Source organism: Helianthus annuus, chromosome 11 (assembly GCF_002127325.2).
Source record: "Helianthus annuus cultivar XRQ/B chromosome 11, HanXRQr2.0-SUNRISE, whole genome shotgun sequence".
Lineage (NCBI taxonomy): Eukaryota > Viridiplantae > Streptophyta > Magnoliopsida > Asterales > Asteraceae > Helianthus > Helianthus annuus.
In genome coordinates, this window is record NC_035443.2 from 17669438 (window position 1) to 17679594 (window position 10157).

The window sequence follows — 10157 nt, forward strand, 5'->3', positions numbered from 1 at the left end:
TGTGTAAGTGTAGTGAGTGTAGCTGTGATGTCCTATTCGATCTGGTATACCCATCTATTTATAGTAACAAATGTAAACCAAAACTCCTATAAACATGGGATGCTCCGAATATACCAAAGTGAATGTTGTAGGCCGAGTAATGCGGCTTCAACGGCTTCTTGTGAACGACTTGGACCGAGTCTTCAGTAGAAAAGGTCTTCATGTACGTTGCTAGCTTCTAACCCACGTGCCTGCACATAATCCGTTAGTAATCCTGAGGATACTATTCAGAATGTTACCAATATCCTGAATCAACATCCCGGATGTGAACAGGTATCATATAGACAAGATATAATTCAAGATAATTCTCAGGATATGGGCTCAGAATTTCACCCATAACAATTGTCCCCAAAAAATGTTACCGTTAAGTATCCTGGTCACTAACGGTTATATTTTTTCCGGAGAACGAGGCAATTAAGTGATAAGACCCATGATGAGACCGCTTGTAACCGTTCAGTCTATATTTACTCATTGCTTCCTATATCTTCTCACTCTTATCTTCTTTTAACCATCACTGAAGAGAAAAAAGGTAAATATTTTCTCTCTCAACTCCATCTTCCTTATTCATCTTCCTCAATATTCCGGCAACAATATGACAAGGCAGACAAGATCCAGCTCCGGCAATTCCGCCCCCACATTTATCCACCAGAATATTCTCCAAGATCCGGAGAAAGAAATATGCACCTTTGATAGTGCACACTTGTCAGCCCTAAAAGCCTCCGGCATCTTCCCAAAAGGGACGGTGTTCCGGCCATTTGATCGGGAAATCCGATCGGATATGATTTCCGACGAGTGGTTGTGCTTCAATGCCTTCCCTTTTACCTTAGGGCTACAATTTCCTTTCTCTGAGTTTATCACCGAGTTTTTTAATCTCACCAAGATTTCTTTTAGTCAAACAATGCCAATGCTTTGGCGGGTCCTGTCTGTTCTTGATCAAATCAAGAATAACCATATCCCTGATCTTTCTGTTCACGACCTTCCTTTAGCATACCGGCTTAGATGTCATGGCTCTTGTCGGTTTTTGTTCTATTCCACTTCCAGCGACCCACTGATTCTCCGAGCCACCAGGAATGAAGAGGAATGGAAATCCAAGTTCTTTTGTGTAAAAAGAGATCCAATCCCTGGTGGGGCGGATTATCCGGTGAAATGGTTGAAAAAGGGTAGGACTTAGGGTTTTAGGACAATCCTGTCTTATATCCTGCCGCATATCTTGAACTGACTTTGTTATTTTTCTTTACACAGCCGATTTTAGGAAGCTTGCACCTCCCTTTGCTGAATCACAGAAGAGAATCGACGCCATCAGACTCCTTCCTGAAGCTGAAAGAAGTTTTAACCCATCTCCACCGTCTCCAAGCCCTCTTTCTAGTGTAAACATGTCTGGTAAGGATCCTGTTCAATATCCTGCACACATGCTTTTATTTGAAATATTTAGGAAAGAATTTTTACTCCCTGTGTGCAGACTCCAGCAAAGTTCCAATCCTCCTTGACCTTGACGAACTTGATAGCTATCCTACTCCAGTTATGGTCAAGAAAGAGACACCTGCTGCCACCAGCTCCAAGCCACTGCCAGCCCCTAAGGCTAACCCAAGGACCCGTGCTTCCACAGCAAAAAAGAGGAAGGGCTCTGAAATTAGTGTCCCGGGCTCCGAGGGGTTCTCCTATGATGAACTCAGCTTTTCTGACTCCTTAGAGCCAATGACATCCTTCCTTAACAAGGTAATATCCTGCTACATATCCTGATTAATATATTCTGACCCATACCTGAATTTAATGTGCAGGGCCTTCAGCATCTGCTCCACCTGTATAATGATGCCTGTGGTACTGTTGCACTCCACGAAGCCAGAATCAAACAGCTCGAAAGCACTGTTGCTGACCAAGGTGCCATTGCTGAAGCAAAGTCCCGGCATTACGAGAGCTTGATGAAGAAGGTCACCCAAGAGGCTGAGCTCAAACTTGCCACTGCAGAAATGGATCATGAGCAGGCCATGGTTTCTTTCCGGGAAGGGATCAAGGCCTCTGCCATCGTCTCCTTGCTACAAGCTCGCATCAAGATGGCCTACGAGGCCAAGGAGACAGGCCTCGTGTGCCCAGCTTGGCCGGTTGACTCTTGGGTGGCCAAGCTGAAAGAGCTTGGAGGAAAAGCTGTGCCACTCCCTGCAGAAGCTGGTGAGTCCTCTAAGTCAGCAGCGGTGGTGGATCAGGCTGGAGACAAGAAGGATGCTGGAGCGGATGCTGGTGAGGATGCTGGTGCTGAGAAGCCGGAGAAGGTTGGAGAGGATGCCGATGTGTGAGGGTATTTGAGTGGGCGATGATGGATATTGATGCTTAGGCCGGAGCCCACTTTTTTAGATTTGATGGTTGTGGTCCCTTGAACAATTTACTTTTCTTGTCTGTTAAACAATTTTAATTTCCTGCATGTAGACAATATGATGGCCAAAGGTGGAGGGATCCTGAGTTTCAGGACGAAGCCCTTGGTCATCAGTTAGTATGGTTTATTTTGAACACTTTTAACAATTGAAGGTGGAGGTATCTTGGGTTCCAAGACGAAACCTTCATTTGTTAAGTAAATATGTTGGAAAACTAATCATGCTTTTGGTGGATGGGTCTCGGTTTGAGACGAAGCCAAAAGCATAATCTTTTGCTATGTTAATAATATAACCCTTTTTTGGCTTTATTCCTTTCATTACATGAATTTTACTTATGAAAACTGTTTTGCTCGAAAACTCTTGGAAATATTATGGGAACATCATCTGAGAATATCCTGACAAGTATCCTAAGAGATATCCTGGTCAGGATATCATCACACAACTTAGAAAATTTAAGTCTTTTGAAAAAAGGAAAGATCATACCAAAGACTCTTGGAGAGTCAACTCCAATCTTCCATCTTTAGGAATGTCCCCAGTGCACAGTTATAAACTTGGATCCAACCTTTAAATAGTATAATGTATGGCCCCTGTGTATGACACAGAAATGCAAAAGTATTCATGGTCTGGCTTGAACAAATTCCAAACACCTCGAGGCAAAAACCTTGTTATCCTGAAATGAATCCTCAACATATTGGGGTAAACCCTTAATATCCTGGGGATAAACCCTGAGTTTCGTGCGCTACAGGCGAGAGTGTATAAACTCCAAGTCTTAGAAAGGTAAAAACCTTTAAACCTTAGAGAGTATGAAAATACCCTTTTGTGAGAGAGGGTGATCAATCCTCATATACCTTCAGGATCCAGGATATAGCCAACAGTAACGAAATTGTCAGCCACTTTTACATGAACTGGTCCCGCTACCTTGAACTATACCTAGATAACTTGCGCTCCAGGCGAGGTGTTTAAACCCAACTCGAAAGAAAGGTGAATACCTTTAAACCTTTGAAGGGATCGAGATCCCTTAAACGTGAGAGAGGGGGCCAATCCTCTAGTCTTCCGATTTGTCCCATATGCAAATCCTGGAGCTATATCCTGGAGCATATGCTGCAAAACAACTATAAACTAAGGTGGGTGTTAGCCTGGCTAACACCCCTCCGATACTTAAGTCAGTATTGGGTTCAAGATAATACATAAATATATTTAAAAGAGATAGAGTACATACCATTATGATAGAAATTAAATTCTACTCTTACTTGAAATAGAGCTTTAAGTGTATTGCATTCAAGGATCTCGGTAGCATATCCCCTTCCATATTCATGAGTCTATATGCTCCCTTTCCTGCTTCGGATTCAACTTCATACGGTTGTTTTGGTCAAAAATCACACAAGGATAATGCAACCAAACTCTTTGTAAACGGGGAATGATGCTTGGTATGATGAACAATGATAAGGATCACTATAATGAAAATTGCACAAGTGACACAAAGATTTATACGAGGAAAAAGCCCTTGATCAATGAATGATCTCCGGCATAAAAAACCTCGGGTGATGGAAACTACCGATCACCAAACTTCAATATAACAAACAATGTTTACAACTTCGGATGGTAACGAGCTAGGTACAAGGATCACTATAGTATCGTATGCTAAAGCGTGTGAGAAATGTGTTGTGTCTTCCGCATGTTCAAGAGTGCCATTTATACAAGTGTGTGTGGCTCTATTTTAGGCAAATCACCTAACTACTAGCTTGTTACCCCTTTAGAAATAGAAGTAAATTTAGCCTAAATAATCGCCCTTGAATTGTGCTGAGTTTCCATATTATCCATAACGTCCATCTTTGATTATGCATGTGCGAAATTAGCGTGACAGATTCCTTGTTTACGTTGCTAAGATCAGGTCCAACTCGTAATTCCTGCAAAACAACATTAAATTCAAAGAGAACAATCGTTAGTATGAGGATCCTTAGGATGATCCGTGATCCTGATCCTGGAGCTTTTCTGAGGATCACTATCTGCCAAAGAAACAAGGATCACTTGTTAGGATATCATGTAAGGATCATAGGTCATAAAAATCCTGCCCTAAAAATTGCCCCCAAAATATAAGGAGTATTTATCTAATATAAACGAGTTATATTTTGCCGAATCTTATCTATAACTAACTCAACGGATATATAGCCGTTAAGAATGAACTATCTGTTGCGATCTGACGTCATGGAGATGACAGCCCTGCACAAATCATCATTATAAATAGAAATAGGGATAGGATCGAATGCATTTAAATTCAAAGCAACTCCCTTTATAACCGTATTCAGAAGATCAACCAGGTATTCTCCTTTTCATCTTCTTCTCTCTTGCTCTGTTTTTCTTCTTCTTTCCATTCTTCTGTAAAAGATGTTGCTCCGGAACTCCCCCTGCAAGGATCCTAAGAAGAACAGCCCCTTAAAGGGTCAATGGATCATCAAAGATTCCTCCACCGAGAGGTGTTGTTTTACCGACCCTCAAATCGACAAAATCCGTCATTGCTTTCCGGCGAACACCCTTTTCAAGTCTTTTAGCCCTACCACTTTGAGTGATTTTACCTCTGAGACTTGGGTAGCTTTCCCGGTCACTCCTTTTATGATAGGATACTCGTATCCTTTCCCTCAGTTCACTCAATCCTTTTTCTCCCTTACCGGCATCTGCTATATCCAGGCTATGCCGATGATCTGGAGGGTGTTATACACCCTTGAGAGGATCATTGAACAAGAGGGGATTGACCTTGGCATGGCGGAGTTGGCTGAGATGTATGATCTTACTGTTAGGGCTGGAGTTTTATAACACATGATCCTTACATGTGATCCTAACCAGTGATCCTTGTTTCTTTGGCAGATAGTGATCCTCAGCAGAGTTCCAGGATCAGGATCACGGACCATCATAGGGATCCTCATGCTAACAGTTGTTTTCATTGAATTTAATGTTATCTTGCAGGAATGTCTAGCAGGATCCGCTCTTAGCATCGCAAACAAGGGACGCGTCTTTACAACTTTGGCATATGCTTAATCAGAGATGAACGTTGTAGAGGATATGGAAACTCGGCATGATTTAAGGGCGATAATTTAGGCTAGATTTACTTTTATTTCTAAAGGGGTAATGAGCTGATTGTTAGTCTATTTACCTAAAATAGGTCACTCACACTTGTATATATAAGACTCTTCCCCATTCGGAAGACACACAACACATTTCTCACACGCTTAGACACTCGATACTATAGTGATCCTTGTACTCAGCTCATTATCATCCGAAGTTGTAACCAATTTTTGTTATATTGAAGTTTGGTGATCGGTAGTTGCCATCACCCGAGGTTTTTTATGCCGGAGATCATTCATTGATCAAGGGATTTTTCCTCGTATAAATCCTTGTGTCACTTGCATATTTCTCACTAAAGTGATCCTTTACTTTTTCAACAAACCAAGCATCATTCCCCGTTTACCTAGAGTTTGGTTGCATTATCCTTGTGTGATTTTTGACCAAAACAGTTTGGCGCCCACCGTGGGGCAATTGGTGCTTCATTCATAAGAAAACTTTCTGTTCGAAATCATTTCAAAGAGTTACATGGCTTCATCATTGAAGAATACATCCACGGCGATGTCTGCAGTCACCTCGTCTCAGAACACTCTGCTTTTGCCTCCACCACCGGCAGGATCTCAAAAAAATGCTGAGAAGAGACCAACTCCTACTTTCTCTAAACCTCCATCTTCTTCTGCTATGAATTTTTCTGCTCCCAGTACTAGTGATGTATTTACTTTGATTTTGCAGATGAAGGATCGTATGCAGCGGCAGGATGAAACTAATGACAGGATCCTCAGGGAAATCGGAGATCTCAAAAGACAAAAGAAAGCGGCAGAGGATCATTCCCCACTGGTGCCCAAATCTTTGAGTTTTGATACTCCGATGATCACTTCTCAGCCATCAGGAGTCCCAGACGTTCAAATTGTGGGAGGATCAAAAGGATTGCACCTCGGATCGGCAATAATGACTCAGGCATCGGGCTCACATTTTCAGCCGGCAGGATCCTATCCTCAGCATATGGGATCCTTCGTGAATTCCGGAGCCTATCCAGGAGCACAACAGTTTCAAGGATCCTACTTTGTTCCAGGATCATCCCAGGTTCAAGGATCCTCCTTTGTTCCAGGATCATCCCAGGTTCAAGGATCCTTCTTTGTTCCAGGATCATCCCAGGTTCAAGGATCCTCCTTTGTTCCGGGATCGTGTCAGATACCAGGATCCTCCCAGATGCCAGGATCCCTAAAGAGTTTGCAAACAGGAAACCTAGATGTCCATCAAGGGATTTCATTCCAATGCAGACCATTGCCTCCACTGGTCCCTCCATCATCCCAGAATCCCAGCCATATGGATTCACACCCAGTATTCCTAAACTGAACCCAATGGGAGGTAACACCTTAAATAATTATCTTACCACTAACCATGGATTCGTGCAGGATACAGGTATCAATCATGCTATGGCCAGGGAGTTGCAGAAGCTGAAGGATATGATCTCAAGTGTTCCAGGGGTAGTCAAGCCTATCCCGGAGATTGCAGATGGAAGCCATAAGGTATCTCGTTTTGCACCACCAATTTGTGATGCAGAGGTACCCAAAAGGTTCCATATCCCTACTATGAAGCTGTATGATGGTACAACGGATCCTGAGGAGCACATAGCACAATACAGGGAGAGGATGGAGATCAATCCAATCCCAGAAAAGTTAAAGGAAGCATGCCTATGTAAAGGATTTGGATCCACTCTTACTGGATCAGCTCTTAAATGGCTGCTAAGTCTTCCCCCTTACTCTATCACTTCATTTGCTAATTTAGTTAATTTATTCAATAATCAATTCTCTTGTAGTTGAAAATTTGAAAGATTAACTAGTGATTTATACAGGGTAACTCAAAGTCATAATGAATCATTAAGGGATTATATAACTAAATTCAGTAAAGAATCTTTGGACATTCCCAACTTGGATATAGCCACGGCTGTTGAGGCCTTCAAAATGGGACTGCATAAGGATTCATTGTTCTATGATGATCTTGTTATGACACCGTGCAGGAATCTAGATGAAGTAAGAACTCGGGCACTCAGGTTCATCCGGCTAGAGGATGACAAGAGGATCCAGGAGAGACAAGTAGGATCCTCAAAACAGGAGAAGCAAGGATCCTCCTTCAAGAGCAATAAATTCAAATCCTACCATAGAAATGACAACCAGAACGTGCATGCTGTTGACCAAGAAGAGGATGATGAGGATTATCCTCCGATTTCTGAATATTGTTTTTCTGTTGACAATCATGAACTAATCCTTGCAATGCAGAATCTAGAAGAAAAAGCCAGGTGGCCCAGAAAGAATGGTAAACCATCCGGGACTAAAGACAAGTCAAAGTGGTGTGCATACCACGAGGATTTCGGGCATCTAACTGAAGAGTGCATCGCATTAAGAAAGGAAATTGGATATCTGCTAAGCAAGGGGCATCTAAAAGAGTTGTTGGGAAGGAAAAAGCAAAGGACTCAGGATCCTGAAAGGATCCCTGAAAAGGCTCCAGCCCCTCCGGCGAATGCACAAGTGATCAACTTTATTTCCGGAGGATCAGACATCTGTGGTACATCCTTCTCAGCGGCTAAAAGGCATGCAAAGGAAGCAAAAATGGATAATGGAGAAAAACCTATCCGAACATCAAGTATCTCGAAAGGAAATACGATAACATTTGATGAGGATGACCGCATTAACATCCAGGATCCTCATCATGATAGTTTAGTTATTACTCTATTTATTTCTAACCATTTTGTCCGCAGGATCCTTATCGACGGAGGAAGCTCAGTAAACATTATCCAGCTTGATGTTCTAAAGAAGATGGGTATCCCAGAATCAGACATCACACCAAGATCCTCCGTACTTGTGGGATTCAGTGGAGAAACTAAGAAAACTCTGGGGGACATCAAACTCCCAATCTACGTGGAAGGATTACATAATTATCAAAAATTTTGTGTTATTGACTGTTTATCTTGTTGTAATGTTATCCTTGGCAGGCCCTGGATACATGATATGAAAGCAGTCCCATCCACCTACCATCAATGTGTGAAACTCCCTAGCCCATGGGGGATAATCAAGATCGACAGTGATCAGCAGGAGGCCAAAGATTGTTATACCTCATCCATGAAGCCAACCTCGAAGCCAAGGGAGCAATAGCAATTACAGTATCCTCCAAGGAATGTCTTGGAGGCAAGGGAACAAGATGTGGACGAAATCCTTCTGGATCCTAATGATCCTGAATCAAAAATCTATATCGGATCAGGGATCCTTGGCAAGATGAAAGAAGACATAATATCCTTCCTCAAAAGAAGAAAATCTACCTTTGCATGGAAACATGAAGATATGACAGGTATATCTAGGGATATTATCTCTCATAAACTTGGCATTGACAGGTCGATCAAACCAATCCACCAAAAAAGGAGGAAGTTTGCACCAGAAAGGAATGCCATTATCCAGGAAGAAGTAGAAAGACTACTTCGAGCAGGTATGATCAGAGAGGTAAAATATCCAAAATGGTTAGCCAATGTGGTTGTTGTCCAAGAGAAAAACGGAAAGTGGAGGGTATGTGTCGATTTCACTGATCTGAATAAGGCATGTCCCAAGGATCCTTTCCCGTTACCCCACATTGACTCCATGGTGGATGCAACGGCGGGGCATGAACTGTTAACCTTTATGGATGCATCATCTGGATTCCAACAAATTCAGATGGAGCCATCTGACCAAGAGGATACGGCCTTTATGACCCCAACCGGTTTATATTGCTATATTGCTATGCCTTTTGGACTAAGAAATGCAGGTGCAACATATCAAAGGCTGGTGAATATGATGTTCAAAGATCAAATTGGACAGACTATGGAAGTGTACATAGACGATATGGTAGTAAAATCAAAGAAAGCTGAGGATCACCTAAGGGACTTGGAGGAAGCATTTGATATCCTTGATAATTATAACATGAAGCTTAATCCTTCGAAATGTCACTTTGGTGTTAAAGCAGGTAAATTTCTAGGATATATGGTAACTCAGAGGGGCATTGAAGCAAGCCCGGAACAAATTAAAGCATTGGTGAATATCAAATCCCCTGCCAATGCTAAGGATGTGCAAAGGCTAACAGGCAGGATAGCAGCTCTAAACAGGTTCATATCAAAATCCTCAGAAAGATGTAAAGAATTTTATGATATCCTAAGGAAAAACAAGAGATTTGAATGGACTGAAAAGCACGAGAATGCTTTGAAAGCCCTCAAAGAATATATGTCCTCAGCTCCAGCATTAATGAAACCCGGAAAAGGAGATGTGTTATCCTTGTATCTGGCGGTATCCTCAACCGCTGTAAGTGCAGTCCTTCTTAAGGATCACGAAGGTACACAACATCCTATCTACTATGTAAGTAAAAGTTTACTTGATGCCGAATCCAGGTACTCACACCTTGAAAAACTTATTCTTGCATTAATTATGGCATCTACTAAGCTAAGACATTATTTTGAAACCCATACTATTGTTGTTAGAACTAATTTTCCAATCAAGAATGTCCTCAGGAAACCAGAGATGTCCGGAAGGATGGCTAAGTGGGCAGTAAAGCTTAGTGCCCATGATATAAGATATGAGCCTAGAACAGCCATTAAATCACAAGCACTAGCAGACTTTGTGGCTGATTTCAGTAGTGATCTACAAAAGGAAGCAGAATTGGAGGTCCAGCAGCTAG